Source organism: Phascolarctos cinereus, unplaced genomic scaffold, assembly GCF_003287225.1.
Source record: "Phascolarctos cinereus isolate Bilbo 61053 unplaced genomic scaffold, phaCin_HiC Scaffold_4;HRSCAF=312, whole genome shotgun sequence".
Classification (NCBI taxonomy): domain Eukaryota; kingdom Metazoa; phylum Chordata; class Mammalia; order Diprotodontia; family Phascolarctidae; genus Phascolarctos; species Phascolarctos cinereus.
The window spans coordinates 272,070,567-272,089,834 of NW_027555847.1; the positions used below are offsets into that span (position 1 = coordinate 272,070,567).

At 36.0% G+C, this 19,268-nt stretch overlaps 1 protein-coding gene and 1 long non-coding RNA gene across 10 annotated transcripts in view; one reads left to right on the forward strand and one right to left on the reverse strand.

Moving 5' to 3' along the window:
• The window catches only part of PAM (peptidylglycine alpha-amidating monooxygenase), a 383,297-nt gene that overhangs the window by 297,131 nt on the left and 66,898 nt on the right, over window positions 1-19,268 (forward strand). The gene's annotated exons all lie outside the window — the stretch shown is intronic.
• Window positions 617-14,094, reverse strand: LOC110199221 (uncharacterized). Its single transcript, XR_002321949.2, has 3 exons — window positions 13,986-14,094; window positions 10,172-10,215; window positions 617-780 (listed from the first exon to the last, which is right to left on the reverse strand). It is a non-coding gene; the product is annotated as an uncharacterized LOC110199221 (long non-coding RNA).

The window sequence follows — 19,268 nt, forward strand, 5'->3', positions numbered from 1 at the left end:
TAGTTCTGTTTGGCTTATGCTGAAATGTTTCAAGTGTGTGGCCATATCCTGTATGTAGAAGCACCGAAAGATGACTCATTAATCTGTTTTGGTGAAGGGTTTTGTGCTTTGAGGAACCATTTCTCTCCAGAAGATACTGCTTTCTGTTAGGTGTTTAGAATATGGAGATATCCTATGGCATTAGGTCTGTGGCTAGATACATACAGTATTGGGACTACATACAGTATCTTTTGACCTAATATAATTCAGATGTACTTCTACTGACATTTTAATTTGCATTGTATAAGTGCTTATCCATTGCAGAAAGACAGTGGTCTCTGTGTTAATTATCCATCCAAGGGAGTTTAAAGTAGCTCAGATTGAAGTATCTGAGCCTATCATTGGGTGGTGTTCAAAGCCCACAAACACCTAAGACTATTTCATAGGCTAAGAATGTTGGCAGATTTCCTCACCCTCAGCGTGGGACCTTACTTGCACAGCCTTTTCCTGAGGCTTCTGGGCTCAATTTAGTATAGGAAATGAAATGGAATACTGATCAAAATATTAAAATATGAAACCTGCCTAGAGCCTCCATCCTTTGGGCCTCTCAAGTCACTTTCCAAAAATGACTGAAAGATGCAGATACTTAATAGTTTATTGTATATAGAATAAACTTACATACACCAAACACTTGTGGGCAGAAAAGGATACCACCAACTCCTTTTACCAATCCTTCTAATATTTCCTTCCCAGATCGATAGGTTTTTAAAGTAATATCTCAGCTACATATACTTGCAGCTCCTGAAAAGGAATGGAGAAGTCATATTAATTTCTCATCTCATAATCGTGAACTAAAAGGGAAATCTGGAAAGGGAGTCATGGTACCCAGCATCCCTCATTTGCTTCTGACTGATGCTGATCATGGTGTCTGTTTCTATCTATAAAGTCCCTGGTCATTCTAACTACTACTGTCTGTTTCCAGGATGTGTTAATGAAAAATAAAAAAGAAAGTGAACAAAGCAAATAGTACCTCTTGTCTTGTCATGCAACTACTTGACAAAGAGTGGTCTTTTGCAAACTTAGGACTATTGCACTTCCTTTGTCTTCTCTCTTACAGAGATATTAGAGGTAAACTTATTTCTGGTAGAGGATCTTAGAATTACTTTTAGCCACTTCTGAATTTTTCAGGGCCAATGGAAAGATCCAGAGAAGCAGCAAGTAAAGAAAAATCCTTCCAGAGTACATAAGATTTCTATTTCTTCTAACACAACAAACTGCTATTTGAATTATTCAGTATTTTATGTTAATTCTAAGTCAGATGTATATTGCAAAATTTTTGGAAAAATTAAGAAAGCCAGAGGAATTAACTCTTCCTTAATTCCTTCACCAATTATTAAATACCTCTCAAACCTGTCCTCATCCTACCAAGAATCTTGAGGTAACAAGCAAGAAAAGAAATGCAAATAGGAAATTTTAAGGAGTGAGGCACTGTGCTTGATGTTGGTGATGTAAATGCAAAGAATGAAGCAGTGCCTACTTGTAAGAAAGCTTACTTCTAATGGGGGAGAAAACAAAGTCGTATATAAATATACACAGAATGAATTCAAATAAATACAAAGTTAACTGAAGGTACTAGCAGGGAGACACTAGCAGTCTGGAGGGCCAGAAAAGGCTTCATATAGAAGGTGATGCTTGAACTGTATCTTGAAAGAAGAGAAGAATTTTATGAAGTAGGAGTATGAAAGGAGTGGATCCCAAGAATAGGAGATGGCCTGTGCAAAGGCTTGAAGATAGGACAAATGTCAGGTATGAGAAACAAAGAGAGTGTCAGTTTAGCAGAATCACAGAGAATGGAAGGAACAATTTCCAATGAAACTAGAAGAAAGGATAGAGCAAGTTTGTAAAAGATAAACAGAGGAGTTTGTATTTGATTTTAGAGACAATAGGAACCACTGGAATTTAAGTAGGTAAGTGACATGGTCAGATCTGCACTTCTGGAAAATCACTTTGCCAGCAGGGTGTAAGTTGGCCTGGTGTATTACAGCAAAGAGAACCACCTGAAGACCAAGAAAAACTGAAACCATGGCTTCTCTCACACAGTCCAGTATTCTTGCAGGCTAGAAATTAGTTCTAACCTAAACCTGGTACACTGCCCCTTCCCCCTTTATCATCTCCATCTATCTTCTGTCATCTCCGTATCCAATTAAGTTGGTGAGAACGGGGTTGCTGCTACCCTTTCTTAGACACCTTTGCCACTACTTTGTCTTCTGCTTTCCTAAGTACCCAAGTTTTGGAGGCAAACCCCAGATAGGCTCAGACAAAGGACCCAAGGATCTTGACCTTCCAAATGTAGTGAGCTGTAGCCTTTTGCCTTATCATCCCACACTAGTAGGAATGCAAACCTCTGAAAAACTTCCTGTTCCCTTCCCAAAGCAGCCATCCCTGAGCAAAAGGAAGACTCTTTTCTCTGTCTGTCAAAGTGCTGAACCAGTATTCCATCTCACATGCTCATGCCTTCATAAAGGTTAATTCTATACCTTGTTTGTCCTCCATTCTAACCTCTACCTCTCAGACTCACATCTCACTTCAAAGATCAACTCAAGTAACAATTCCTTTAAGAGACCTTTCCAGATTCTGCTAGTTGTTAATGTCCTCCCTAAAATCACTTAGTTATTAGTGCCATGTATTTACTTATCTGTGAACATGTTGCATCACTCCCCAGAAAACTGCATTCTTGTTGAAGGCAGTATTGTCTAGTTTTTGTTTTCATAGCCCTAGCACACATTTGAGCACATAGTAAGTACTTAATACTGATTAATTAATTAATTAATTAATTGCCGGTGATATTATATGACAGAGAGGCATGGACCAACACAGTGTCTAAATAACTGAAGCTAAAGATGACCAAAAGAAAATGGAGAGGTTTATGACAGGCATGAACAGTTCACAATCCATGAGAAATTAGAAATTTTGCAGAAGTGTTTTAAGAAATTTTATCAGAGAAATACCTCATTGAATAGCTTTACTTCTTAGAATTTTACAACTGCATTGCCCCTTCCTTCTAGGGAATCTAAATTAACTAATATCTCTTAATATAGAATATATATACACCTACACATATTCATATAGATAGATATTAATAACTAATGCATTTATCCCCCGTTAAGATCTTTGTGTATTGGAAGATTATTTTCTTTTCCCTATAGCATCTGAGTTAGCATTCCTGTATAGAATCCAATAGGATAAAGTCAAAATTCCTCCATCAGGTTTTTGATCCTTTTTCTGAAAGAACAATCCAATGTTATTCTTTTGTAACTAGTCAATCAATTTAAAAGACACAATTCCCTGGGGAAATTCGAGCCATATCAATTGATAGTATCCATAAAGTATTCATTTCTTCTTGATATTTTTTGCTATTACCCACTAACTCAGTCAAGAATGTTGCCTCTATTTTTTCTCATAATAAATGTATAGGTAGGTGTCTATTTTGATCCAAATTGCCCCATAAGACTTGCCATAAATTGGATCCTTCACATCCCTCCTTGTTAACTAACCTTGAGTTAAATGAAAAATAATTCAACTTCACAACTCTCAATGAATTACTACATTTAAAAGACTGAAATAATAGCTGTAGGTGTGAAAGTAACAAATAACATCTTGTTTCTCCCCAATCATTTTCCTGGGATCCCTAAAAAGGAGGGAACACTGCTTCATGAACACCATCGTAGGATTTTTCCTACAAAAAGGGAAAATGTAGGAAGCCACCTTTAAAGGAGCTGTAACAATGCCTCTGCAATCTGGGGAATTGATAGCCCATCCTGTAAATATAAACAGATTCGGAGCCTAACAACATCCCACATCCATCTCCAGTTCAGCTATGAAGAACTATAGGTTATTTGATAAAATTTCTTTGGACAAATAAGTCTTGAATGGAGGTTTCCTCTTCCCTTCTGTAGTGAAAATGCTGGGTTACCATATAATTAATTATTTGAAGAGGCACGTGCCACCAAATGATGGAATTGAAATTAGTAGTAGAAACTGACCAAGTCTCATTTTTTCTCATTTTTAAATATCTTGGACCCAGAGGTACATCTTTTCAGTTGCTACAGTAAGTGGCCTAATTTATCACTTTAATGTATATCAGCATATATAAGACAATTATTCATCATGATCATGAAGGGTTTACACAAGTCCTGCAAAGCTGATTCTATATTAAAAAAATTATCAGTGTGATTAAACATAAAAACAAAAAATAACGTATACACTCAAATCAACAGATGCAAAAAAACAAACTTTGATTAAAACCTAGAATTCATTCAGAATATTTAATGCCATACAATCAACAACTACCCCCATGCAGAGGAGGCTAGTTTTCTCCCTAAAAGATAATGAAACTCTTCTTCAGACTTAATTGGTCCTGGAAACTAAGGCTTACACCATTGATGTAGCTTCCTGGTGGCTTATGTACAAAAGGCAGTTTAAGAGGAGACACTCACTCCTCAGGCCTGACACCATAACAGATGAGGAGGCAGACAACTGAATCAACATAATAGCCTTTCTGAATATACCTATTATGCTCTTGCTGAGTAAACCTCCTCTTGTCAACTGTGAGATAGTCCACAAGAGTTTCATTTCATTCCAGTCCTGAATCTAAACCTCTGGATCAAGCTTGACACACAACACTGAAACCTTCCCAAATGGATTATGATCCTGTAGATCTGGATGTTTCCCCCTGTGATACAGCTTCCAATCCATCCTTACCTAACCATCATGTACAACTCTTGTCCATGTTTGTCCAATTTTCTGGAAGTTTTCCTTGTCTTCACCCAACACCAAAATTCTAATAGTGGAGCACTTGGGCTGTTTGTCATCCTTTCCTCTCATCACATGATTAGCTTTACTCTTTCTAGCATACATTTCCCTGAAACCAAATTTTATTTCAGTTCTTCAGATTACCTCATTGTTAGATGTTATAATGTTAACATGTAACTTGTTACAAGTACACATGTTACAACATGCTCACACCCACCATGTGCCTTTTCTATTGCCCTCTATGTAATATTAATTTTCAGTTCTTTGGAGACTATTGTGTTCCATGCCTCACAGCTATTAAAAAAAAAAAACACTTGAAGATTATTGGTACTGAGGTGGATCTTAATTTCCTTTTTTTTTTTGCAGTTTTTTTTTCTTTTCAGGCAATTGGGGTTAAGTGACTTGCCCAGGGTCACACAGCTAGTAAGTGTCAAGTGTTTGGTCTGAGGTTAGATTTGAACTCAGGTTCTCCTGACTTCAGGGCTGGTGCTCTATCTACTGCGCCACCTAGCTGCCCCTTCGATCTTACTTTCTAAGAAAAACTTTGAGTCATTAAAAAGAGCTTTGAGATTTCCTGAAGGCAGTCCAGACTGATCTTTTTCACCTGTTTAATTCTAGGTTCAACTTATTGTTTATTTGTACAATCTGGCCAAGATTTACATATAGAGCTCTTAGGTTGCCCATATTACTGTTTATCATAACTTGGGAAGTAGACATTCTTCATCCATTTGGTCAAACTCTGAATAGTTTTGGATCTTTTCCAATAAACTTTTGTTCCAGGGTTTCATGCAACTAATACAATGGATGGAGGACCTTCACCTCTACAGGAAATCCTTCTTCAATAGATCTATACTGGATTTCTTTCATTACAGGGTTGAATACTTTTTGATGAGATTATACCTCCCTGTTTTATGTCTTAATTGAATTAAATGATCTGATAATCATTTTAAGAAAATTATTTCTGTTGTTCTATCTTTCAAGGAAACTTGAACAATTTTGATATATGAATTAAAGACCCCTTATTGGACAAAACCTTCTAAGGTGGTATTTTGTTCTACTGAATCAAAAGCTTTTTCATATTCACCTTAGATCAGCACAGTGAGATCTTGTGTTCTGTATGTTTTTCACTCAATTGAAAGATGGTAAAGATGTCATCTATTTCAGAATATCACTTGAAAAATCTGCCTTCTAATACCTTCAGTGAGGATTCCCTTTATCCATGTGTAGATGATTCTTAAAGAGTTTTAATATAGATGAGGAAGTAGGAATAGAGGTCAATAGTTGTTGAATTTCCCAGGTTACCTTTTTTATTACTGAAAAGTTTCAAGATGTATTTATGTCTTTGATACATTCCTTTCTTGTCTTGTGAACCAGTTCCTCCCTCGATACTGTCACAACTTTCTCACCTTCAGCATAGGTTTCCTCTGGCTGCTTTCACTATATTTCTTCTCTCCAGTAGTTTTTCTATTTCCTGTATAGCAGTCCAGGACTCTGATGTTAGAGTCCAAATGTGGTGACTCAATTATTCTTTAAGGCAAATATAATTTGTCATAAAATTTTGTAGATATTTTTCATTTTTCTTCTGTTTATTGTTCTCCTTTCATTTCTTCCTTAAAAGCCTTTGGGGTGACTATTGGATCTCTTCTCAAGCTTTATTTAATCCTGTTTTACCCATATTCCTTCTTTCTGCTTTACGAGATAAATGTTCTTATAATTGTACATCATACTTTGTAACATTCTACTAAAGAATTTATATTCTCAACAGTGACCATTTTGGCCACCATTTCTCTGTGCTCGGCAGGTAAGTCATGAGTGTGCTGACTAAGGTCAGCTTTTTAGGCTTTTTTGGTTCCTTATAGTAACTGGTAATTAATTTTCCATATAAAATTATTATTATAAGTGTCATGAATTCTTTCATTTGCATGCTATATCTTTTTTCTCATTCTTCTTTCTTCTTTTTACTAATTTTGATTGTTTCTCAAACAAGTCAGTGATCTGACTGTTCACAAACATCTGATTCAGAGATGAATCCAATATCAAGAATGTCCTTTTCTAGATGTCAAAATAGAATTAACTTCATTTTGTAATGTTATTTGGTGCTGACCACGTCCAGCTCCTATCAATGTTTTTTCCTCAAAGAAACTATTCATCATATAAAAGCATGAGGCTTCCATGGTCTATAAGTCCTTGACACTTTCATTTCTTCTTTCTGCCCCACAGTTTTTGATATATTTCTCACCATCCTCACCTCTTTCCACCTTTGCATTAAAGGCATTGAGTATTAGAGCGTATTTTGATTTATTTAGAGTACCTTTCTTTCTCTACTTTTTCATTCTCTGTAACCACTGGTATAAGTAAGCTTTATTATTTTCATGATTTGTTTTTTGCAAATAATTGTTTGTGAGCAATGAAATATAAGATAATGAAATGTCCTATGAAAATTTCTTGTTGCCTTTGGTCATAAAATAAAACCAACTTTCCCAACTCTTCTCTTTGCCTCTCTAAGGAATATGTAGCCGGTGTTCTATTTAACTACAACTGCCTTCTTTCTTCTTATTATATTCATAGCAAGAATATTACGATTGGTATGATGAGACTTCTCCACCCATATGGACACTTGCTTTGGATGATTAGACAAAGACCTTACATTTAGAGTAGTAATAGTTAAGATAAAATTTGTAGACTATCTAAAAATGATGTGATTCCTAGTACCCTGTGCCATCTTTCCCGTCACTATGCCATCTTTACTCCAGAAGTAGAATGGAACCATTCATATACATACATACATACATACATACATACATACATACATACATACATATATACATACATATATACACACACACATACATACATACACATATATACATATATGTGTATGTATATATGTATATATACATACACGTATACACATATGTGCATATGCACATACACGCACATATAACACACATGTATATATACACATATATGTATCGGTGTGTATTTATATACACCGATACATGTATGTGTGTATATATATGTACATTTTTGTTTATTTGTTTTAGGGGTTGCCATTACCAAAGAGTTTGTCACCAGAAGGCCCAGCCATAATGATAATAAATCTCTGCTTCTTCATCTCTGCTTATCCTCAGAAAACAGATTTGGTCTGTTACTGGAACAATTCTCAAAGCTTGTTAGGAAAGAACCTGCTAGAGATTGCGTTTTAATGTCATAGACTTAGAGAACCCAGAGTCACCTCTAGAATAAGTACACGTTGAGGAGTAAACACAGGTGATTTTTTTTTTCTCAACACAATAAAAAGTATCTACCTTAATCCTCAGGTAAAAAAATTAATGGATACAATGAGTTTGTTGAAATTTTAGAGTATTAATATAACAAATATCTTATATTTAGAGTATATATAATATGAATGATGGAAGAAAATGAAATAAACCAAGTATGTTAATTGTGAAAATATTTTTAATTACTATTATTTAGCAAACATTACTATTTTTTAAAAATATTACTGAATGTTACTATTACTACTATTTAGCAAATAGAAGTAATAATTTAGGAAAGGATAGATATGGTAGACTACTCCAATATTCTAGAGGGTCTACACCAGTGGTGGGAAACCTGCTGCCTTGAGGCCAGATGTGGCCCTCTAGGTCCTCAAGTGTGGCCCTTTGACTGAATCCAAACTTCACAGAACAAATCCCCTTAATAAAAGGATTTGTTCTGTAAAACTTGGACTCAGTCAAAAGGCCACACCCAAGGACCACATGTGGCCTCAAGGCTGCAGATTTCCTATCCCTGGTCCATACCATGGGCATTCCTCCAGTGGTCTAGACTACGTCCCATCTATGACAGCTCATACTGTGTAACTATCATCCAGGTATCCTCTGACCCTTTTTTCCATCCTTCTGCCACCATCACTTCAAAATTCAAAGAAGGCTACACAGGACCATTTCGTGTTTTTATTTTTTCCATGAGTTGGCATGGGAAAAGAATTCATGACTAAGTAATGAGTAAGTAATGAGCCTCCCTGTCTTCTGTTAGGCCAGTCTGCAGAAAACAGATATTGCCAGGACCGTGTTTGAAGTCTTTGCAAAGTAATAGGATCTGCCAAAGTTTTTGATCTTAGTATAATCTTCAAGGATACAGGGTCACCTCTATGCTACAATAAGACATCAGAGTAGGACATGAATGTGAAATATTTCTGCAGAACAAAAAAAATTCTGAGGAAAAGAAAATTATAGATTGGCAAAATATCCATGAAAACCAACAAATTAAAAAATGTGATTTTAATAGCCGCTAGTAAAAATCATAAATTCCTAGTCTACAATAGATAAGGGTAAAGATATGAACAAATAATTTCAAAAGGGGAAATAAGAATTGTTTATTATCACTTTTTAAGTGCTCAACTTCACCATTATTTAAAGAGATATAAATTTAAACAATTTTGAGGTACAAACTCAGGTCCAAATTTTCAAAAATAATTAAAAGCAGCAAAAACAGGGGTGGGGGGGGGGGAAAGGTACGCTCATCCATGAATGGCAAGATTGGAAATTTCCCAATTGGTTTAGGAGAGCAATCTGGCCCTACATAATAATAGTTACAAAAATTAGCTAACCTTTTATGCAGTAATCCCTTTGCTGGAACAATATCCTGAAAAAGTTATTAAAAACAACAACAAAAAAAGGAGCTATCTTTGCCAAAATTTTAAAGCAGCATGGTATGAACTGCAAAAATCTAGAAGCAATCTAAATTTCTAAAAAGAAGGGAACATTTACTTAAATTGTAGTACTTTAATATAACAGAATGCTATAATTTAGTTAAAAAGTATGAAGAATAAAAAGAAATATAGAAAGACCTTAATAATTTTGTCAGGTAGGGGGAGAAGGGAAGGTCTGCATTTGTGATTTCATCAGTTTAGGAAACTCCCAAATGAAAAACATCTCCACTGATGCAGGTTAGCAAGTTATTTGTAATTCATGGTCTTAGAAAGTTGAGTAGAAAATTGAAAGGTCAAGATTCTTGCCTCTGGTCACACAATGAATATGTTGTGTCAAAGACCAGACTTGAACTCAGGTATTCCTGACTACAAGGGTAGCTTGTTATCCACTACACAGTCCTATCTCATGAAACAATATAATGGAAAAAATAAATACAGCATCACAGGAAAAGAATGTGCATGCACTATGACCATCTAAGAGAAAAGGTAAATGAGACTGGAAAAGGAATCCTAATGGGAACTTAGAAGACAAACCTAAACAATTGGTTTTGTTACTTTATGCATTGAAGTTAATTTAATTAAGCAAGTTTAGCTAGTTATTAATAGTTAATGTATTTTTCACAAAACATTTAATTTTTTTTAAAAAAATATTAATTTTACACTTACCATAGCATTGTCTTCGCTATCAAAGAAACTGTCCTTTTTGAACTCTAAAAATAGGAAAACATAAGGGCCATTTTTTAAATCTAAACATTTTAACATTGCAAATTTTGCAGCAGCTTATTCAGCAAACTTTATTTTTCCAAAATGATTGCATATATGTGTATATATATATATATATATGTATATATATATATACATACATAAATTTACATGTATATGTGTATACACATAAATTTAGCCAATGAAAAGTCAATTGGGTATAATACATACCTGGAATGATTTTTAAATGATGTATATCAACTTAATGACTTAAAATTACTAGAATTAGAAACTACTTGTTTTAGCAATAAAAATCAGTAATGACATCCTAACTAATGATATGAAAAGTGTTTGTGATAATCTGGCTGAAACATATACAGACACAAAACAAGTTAATTTAGTTATGTGTAAACCCAGTGAAATGTGTGCCATTAAAAAGTAGCTGATGTATTAGAATTCCCAAAGAGCAATAGTTATATACAGACCATTTGGTACAAGACTGCATTTGACAGATGTGTTCTCATCATTGTGTTTCAGTGGAAACTGAAGCTTCACTGAGCTTCCCATTTTCAGTTAGTTGTAAAACATCAGAACTTCTGGAAAATTGGTATCGCAGAAGAAGGTTTTTTTATATATAAATGAAGCACTATTGGTTAGAATTTTTTTTGCTTTTTTTTTTTTTGATGAGGCAGTTGGGGTTAAGTGACTTGCCCGAGGTCATACAGTAAGTTTCAAGTGTCTGAGACCGGATTTGAACTCAGGTCCTCCTGACTCCAAGGTTGGAGCTTTATCCACTGCACCCCTAGCTGCCCCATATTGGTTAGAATTTTGTCCTTGCTCTTTCCTTAACAGTACATTTTTGAAAGGTTTGGTTGTACAAACCAAATGCTTTTAAACATACCTTTTTTCCTTCCAGTTATTGCTTCGATTTTTGATCATTTATAAACAATGTCTGTGGAAGTTAGAAGCTACAAAACTCAAAACTGATTCCTTGGACGTGAAGATATTTATGGCATTTGAGTTTCAAACTATTTAGTCAATCAGTCAGTAAGCATCTACTATGTGCCAGGCCCCATCCTAAGTGCTCAGGATTGGAAGAAAGGCAAAAGACAGAACTTGCCCTCAACTCACAATCTAATGGGGAAGACAACAGGCAAACAACTGTATGCAAACAAGCTGTGTGTAGGATAAATAGGAAATAATCAAGAAAGGGAAGGCACTAGAATTAAGATAGATTGAGAAAGGCTGCCTTTGGAAGGTAGAATTTAAGCTGGGGCTTGAAGGAAGCAAGAGAAGCCAGAAGGTTGAGATGTCGAGGGAAACAATTCCAGGCTTGGGGGGCAACCAGAGAAAATGCTATGAGCCAAGAGATAGAGTGTCTTACTCAAGGGACAGCAAGGTCAATATCAATAGAGAAAAGTATATAGCAAGGAGTAAGATGTAAAAATACTGGGAAAAGGTGAGGATTAGGGGGGGAGGTTATGAAAGGCTTTGAACAACAAATAGAGGATTTTGTATTTTATCTTGGAGGTGCTTGGGAGTCACTGGAGTGTACTGAGTGGAGAGTGACGTAGCTGGACCTGTGCTTTAGGAAAATCACTTTAGCAGGTGGAAGATGGAATTGTAATTTTAAAAGTATAAGTTAGAAAGTAATATGATTTGACTACAAATAAAAAGAAAAAATAAAGTATTATTTAGAACTAATCCTCATACTACAGATAACGGACATTTCGTGTCCTTCAAATTGATCCCCTATGTACGCTTTCCACATCAGCAAGAAACGATAGGTACATAGAGAAGTGCTATAAACAATCCGGTTTTTGTTTAAGTAAATATCACAGGAAAGGCATAGATACAAAAATTTTCCATGGGCCAATACAACCCCTCCCCAAGTTGCCATTGCTAGGCTATGGGGACGCCTGGAATAGTTTAGAGGGACTGGGAATCCCATTGCTTATGATTTAGGTGAGCTTTCCTGATATGGATGCTGATTTACTACAAAATCACTCACCTAGATGGATACTTGCCCTTAGATGTAGGAAGTAAAATGACTAGGGAAATTTGATCAATTCTCCTTTTCATTAAAAAAAAAAGTAGTAGTTAGAAAACTCCCTGAAATAGTATATTAAGTGTGAGCTTACTCTTTTGAGAAGTATCATCAATTGAGTCTCAACTTTCCATTGGCCTCTCTTGAAGAGATCTAGAGCAACATGTTTCTCAAGAACAATTTGTCTTTGTAGAGCACTTATCCTGTGGTGGTGATCCTTGGCCTCATTTGAATCTCAAACCCTCAAGGAGCTAGAGGAGATCCTGGGACTTCCTCCTAAATTTTCCCAGCTCCCTCCTATGAGGTTTGTCCTTAGGATTATAGAACCTTAGATTTAGCATTGAAAGGAGCTTAGGAGTCATTTAGTCTGTTTAATAGATGAGGAAGGTGACACCCAGAAAGAGGGAAAAAGTCTTTCCTAAAACTAACATTTTTTTTAAAAAAATTTTAAAAATTAAATTTAAAAACTAGTAGTATATGTACTATGATTCAAACCCAGGTCCTTTGATTTGAAATTTAGTATTCTTTCCCTGAACTGTACTCATTCCACAAAGGTTACAGAGAAATGACCAATATACCCCATGTTCTGGGGACAATAGTTAGAGCTAGTACTAAAACTCTTCATAGATTGCCCATGCCATAAGAATTTTCCCAAAGGATGCAGTTGTAATTTAAGGTGAGAAAAAAGGAGTCACTGAATTTTTAGCCCAATACACTATTGATCATTATATACCCATATCTCAGCTCTCCTGCACTGTGATGTAGTCTGGGAATTTGTGCTATTTTCTGGTTCTGTAGCATTTTTCTTTTTCAAGTTAAATTTTATTTTATTTTCAAATGAAGATCTGCCTTCTCTCCTTCCCACTTTCCTTCCCCACCCCCCATTGAAAAAGCAAGAAAAATAAAGCGCCTGTTATAAACAGTATAGTCAAGCAAAGCAGATTCCTGCATTGGCCATGTCCAGAGGGGGAAAAATGATCTCAATCTGAGCTCTTAATCCATTACCTCTCAGGAGGAGGCAGCATATTTCATCATGCCTCCTTTGGAATTGTGGTTGATCATTGCATTAATTGGAGTTCCCAAGTCTTTCAAAGTTTAAAAAAAATATTGTTTGTCTTTACAATATTGCTGTTATTGTATAAATTGTTCTGGTTCTACTTACCTCCTCTTGACTACTTTTTTTTTTTTACTGAAAAGGAGAATTGATCAAATTCTCCTACCCATTCTACTGACATTTAGGGGTAAATGCATGTCTAGATGAGTGATTTTATGGTAAATCAGCATTCATGCTGGAAAGAAAAAAGAGAGCTCATGCACAAAGCTTAGAAATCTACAGATTTATTGACAGGTGCTCTTTACAGATGACTGAGGCTATGAGGGAGCCAGAGGTAGTATGTTTTAAGTTCCCAAGTCTGTCTTGAGATAAGCTTCTTCTTCTTCTTAATGTATGGTATCAAAACAACTTGGGAAGCAGGGACAGGGAAGAGCAACAAAAAATACTTTCCCATCTTTACTCTTTTTACAAAGAAAAGTTCTAATCACTGATGTGTCTGTGAGATTTCCCAGACTTCCTAGGAATTCTAGAGGAGTGTTACTGGGGAAGCAGAGATATTAATCTATTACCCTCCATAGATTTTGGGATCTATACTTTTGGATCTTGGACCATTGTAATTCATTGGGGGAATGGGGATGAGGGGAATGAGAGAGAAGCGTGAAGAGAGTCTGACTTACCAGATTGCTGATTTTATAAATTATTGGATCTTTTCACATAGAGAAAGAAGCCTGTTCTCATGTCCTTGACTAGACTCTGGTAAACATTAATCCGTAAATTTCTCAGAGGCCAAGGGGCGATGCCTCAACACAGGTAGTCATTAGCTCACAGTAGGGGCCTCTTGTTAAAATAAAGCACAAAGGTTATATTATGTTTATTCATGACCTGAATTCCTGCACAAGAGCGAAGTCCAATGGAGTGATATCTGGCAGTGCTACTTTATACATATGCAGTGGAGAATAGCAATAAGGTGATGATGATGTAACTGGAAGTCATGAGCAGCAAATCTTGTAGTCAGGTGGCTTTCCATATATGTTTGCTGGCCACACATTTCTCTACACATTTTCCTTAGGAGCATATATGCCTTGTGTGTGTGTCCCCATACACATCAGACAGTAAGTCAATAAGTATTTATTATGTGCCAGTCCTAAAGATACAAAAGAGGTCCTATCCAAATTTTAATGGAAGAGACAACATGTAAACAATTAGGCGCGTATAAGACAGAGAGAATAGGTAAAGGAATGGCACTAGTTGCTGTGAGAACTTGGAAAGGTCTGAAGAAGGTGGAATTTGAGCTGCCTTTAAAAAAGCACACACATGCCATACATGCACACATACACAGATGATATATATATGTGTATGTTTTATATACATATATACACACACATACCCACATATGCACACATACTCAATTTAAAGAAACTTCACTAGAATCTATTCTTGTGCAAAATTTAGTCCACCTAGAACGCTGTCTTAGGGGATTTAGCCACTAAAGTATCAAAAGGACCTCATTTTATGAAAATTTCACCTGGAAGGTAGTTCCTTGAGCCTAGATCACTAGTGACAGAATTTCAGCAAGCCTTTAGTGAGTATATGTTAAAGTCCTTGTAGAGAAACTGTATCTCTGAATTAGTCCCTGAGATCTGCTGCCAGACTCAAATAACTTTTTTGGATTTTCAAAACCAACTAAAATGTCAGCCTACTTTAAGAGTTAGCAACACAAATGTGAAATTACCTGCACTTGAGTTAAGTACAATAAATCGAAAATATGAAACTCATTAGAAGAACTTGGGAGACTTGATACAACTGGAGTCTCAGCCTACACTGCTAATGTTTGGCCCTAAATATGTCAACAGGCACCTAAAATGCATCAGTTTTTCACTAATGGGCAGACAGTAGTATATTAATACATACTTGTGGATTTTCAAACATCAGTCAACTTGCATTTATTAAGTGCCTACTATGTTTCAGGCACAGTGCTAGGTGTTGAGGATACAGAACTAAAACAATTCCTGGCCTTGGGAAATTACATTCTAGCTTTAGACAACATGTACATATCAGGTATATACCAAATTTGCTCTGGTTATCTTTGTGTGTATAAAAACAATATAACACAGGTTAACTATTACATAAGACTTTTTTATTGTTGTTGTTTGAGAAAGGAGTAGGGTTGCTGTCCCAACCAGAAGGGGCAACAACTCAGGCTAAAGTGAGGCCTAGAACCTCAAACTCCAGCATTGTAGTGGAGCTAGACCTGGAACTTCTGTCACTGAGGAGAAGGAAAGTAAGAAGAGGGATGGAGAGAGCATGCAGGGATAGAAGACCTGGGAGCATGATGGGTTAGTACCAGAGGTCTGAGAGAGCAGTGGCTGACTAGGTATGTAGCCTGTGTATGCCCTGCTTTCCTCAGAGGTTGCCACTGGCTGTGGTTCCACTCCCACAGGGTGGGACTGGTGGAAAGCAGCCAAGCAGCATCAAGTGAAGGTTCTACATGAAGAGAATGGATTGCAGACCTCTCTCCTTGTAGTTGGATGGGGAATGGGCCCCCCAGAGGCAGGAAAGGAAAGGTCTGCTTGGGTCTTGGTCTATTACTGGTGGCCCCAAGGTGTTACCCTCCTCTTGCCACTTCCCACCAGTGGAATCATATTCTCTGTTCATCTTTCTTTCTTGGCTGTTTTTATTTTTTTTTAAAGTGGATACCAACTCTTTGTGGGCACATAGCGTGCACTTAATAAGTGCTTATTGATGATTGATATATTTGTATAGGAGTTGAACTGGAAAAAAATACTCTAATTTTGACCACTGCTGAGAGGATCTTGCGTTCCCATAGAAGGGGCATGCCTCACAGTTTGGAAGACTCTACACTATACTATGTTGCCTTAAACCAAGCTATACCTGTGGACTAAGAAATTACATATTAGGGCGTGACATTCCTAGAATCTTAAGGCAAATAAAAGTTGCCCTCATGCTTTACTCCTAGGAATAGTTTTTCCTCTCCATAAGCTTAATAAATCAGTGAGCCAGTGAACCAGTCCAGTGAATTTGCTGACATCAAGAAAATATTATGATAGCAGGCAACAGGAATCCCCAAAACAATACTTGATTTTGTGTCTGTATGTTTCTGTCTGATATTAATTCCAGATGGAGATGCAAAATTTCCATTTTTAAGAAATCTGTATCTTGGAAAAACAAGGTAAAATGTAGTAGATTAAAGTCTCTAATAAGCTCCTTTATTCTTCACCACATTGTGCATTGGCCTTCTATGTGCTTTTCGTGGTATGAAGAGGTCTTTGACATGTTTTATTCAGTTTGCTCTAAACCCTTTCTGTTGTAGTCTTTCTGACCTGTTATAATCAATCTCTCTACTCAAAGGTCAGCATACTCCCAAGACAGAGAATATGACAATAAAATTTGTAGAGGGAGAATGCACCATGACTTCTGAGAGTTAAAGGTCCTCAGATAGGTCCTATGACACTGAATAATTTTGTAGTGGTTTTATGCTAACAAAACTGAATTACTATTGATGTGCTTTATCAAAGAAGCAGAACCAGAGAAATGAACTTGCATGTTAAAAAGACTATGGTTGGCCATAAAAGAACAAAGTAACTGTTTTTCTGTTACACTTAAAATAAAAAGTCTTGATTTAGCACTTAAAATACGTAATCCTTTTTATCTGTAATCAGTTGTATATTTTAGACAATGACTTGATTCTATAATGGACTACGAATGGTTTTATTAGCTTTTCTGTTCTTATTACACCTCTCACTGCAGTTTAAAAAGAATATATACTTTCTTGTTTGTATACTCATTCACTGAAAATCCACTGACTTGATATGATTTATAAGAAGCAAACCAATCTTTACTTATTAAAATTATCAATCAAACCTAGCTCTAAATATCCCCCCAAGGCTTTAGGAGGCTGACTGAATGACAGCTTTGGGATTTGTTTCGTAAGAACAGAACAGGTAGACATAGGTGATCATTTGTCAAGCTGTCAGGTGCTCAAATAGGGATCCCCATGCAAGTAATGCACATAAAGCCCTTTCACCACAACAAAGGATCCTCTCACTTGCTTTGTGTCTGAATCCTTTACTTTAAGAAGAGAAGAATTCATTCTTACTAATTTAAATCAATCTTGGCCTTGAAGAATAAATATTAGAGCTACCTCATTCATATGCCTTGGGAAAAACTTTTAAAAGTTTTCAAATCTCATGTATATGTGTATATGTTAACATGCATATACACACATACATATATACATATATATACACACATATATATTATTGGTAATAGATTAAATTTGTGTCATTTCAGTCGTGTTTGACTCTTCAAGATCCCATTTGGGGTTTTGGCAATGATACTGGAATGGTTTGACATTTCCTTCTCCAGGTCATTTCACAGATGAGGAAACTGAGGCAAACAGGGTGAAATGATTTGCCCAGGGTCACACAGCTAAGTATCTGAAGCCAGATATGAACTCAAGTCTTCCTGAATCTAGGCTTGGCTTTTATCTACTGTGCCTCCTAGCTGCCCCAATACGTTAATTATCCAAGGGTAAAAGTCTGCCATGATTCATCCAGAGCCCCAAGATTCAAATTATTTAAAAGAGGCTTTTCATTTTACTAATTGTTATTAAACCCTTTACCAGTTTACTTGCCTTGGTTCAATTTCCATCCAGTTGGCTATTATTTGGCATATTTTATTAGCAGCAAAGTTGTTGATGAATATTTAATTAATTCTCCATTTACTAAGTATTATAGCAGTAAGCAGTTGTGAGAGCTGTTTATTTTAGATAATAAATTACTTTTGTGGGAAACAGGAATACATAATTTGAAAAGTTACTAAAATACAGTTTTGGTGATTTTTACTAGTGAAATTTACACTAGAAATAAGACTTTATATATTCTTCAAAAATAAAGGGAATCTATTTTTTAATCTCATTACTTCAAAGCACTTTTAAAATTATCCTTATAGCAGTATTTTCAAGGTCTGTTTCCTTCATAAATTTATTTATTCCTAGTTTTCTTATAAGATGTCTGAGAATTGTCTCCTTAGAAGCAAAAGATAGTTGTGGATCCTCAGGCAAATGGAAAATTGCCTGGCTGATCCTTCAGTTGTCTAATCCATATAATCTAATCTGTGGTAGAGTAGAGGAAGACTCCAAGGTTTGGACTTCCGGCACTGTTTTAGAACCCAGTGGATTATCCTGCCTTTATTTTCCCAGCATCTTAACTGCCACAACAACAAAAATTACCTATGACCTATGACCAACCTTCAGAGCACTTTTGGCACAACTTTATTGCCTTTGGGCAGTCACAGTGATCAGCTGAAAGGGCTAAGTAAGAACAGAACAAAATGGATGGAAATATAACAAATTTTCACTGGAGTTTAAAAACAGTTATGAGATGGGGTACCTTAAGCAGTATGGGCAGCCTGACTATGAATGAAGTCACAGTAGGAGATGGGGCAGCTTACACCCCTTCCTGCCCATAATACAGCTCCCTTAGCCTCTGCCAATGTTTCTTTCTCCTGTCCTGCAAAAAAGTATGCTGGCAGACCATTAGAATGACTGCCCTGGAAATGGGGAACCCACAATGCTGCACTGCTGATGTCATGGGACATTCTGATCCCAGATGAATCAGAAATAGATAGTAACAGTTTTTATCCAGAAGTTAGTTTTGAATTGTTTTCACATTTTTTTACCCTGACCTTAATTCCTTTAATAATAATAAAAAAAAAAACTTCCACTTACAATTAAAGTGTTTTTAGTATTTCTGATAGAATATTATCTAGTGATTATATTGTGAAGAACTATGCCATAGTACGTAGAGATCTGGCCTCAGAGTCAGAAAAAAAAAAGTCAGAGTCAGGGTTTAAGCTCCACCTCTACCATACTGGTTGGGTAACCTAGGCAAATCATTTAACCCCTCACAGTATTAGACAATTCTCTAAAACTGTAAATT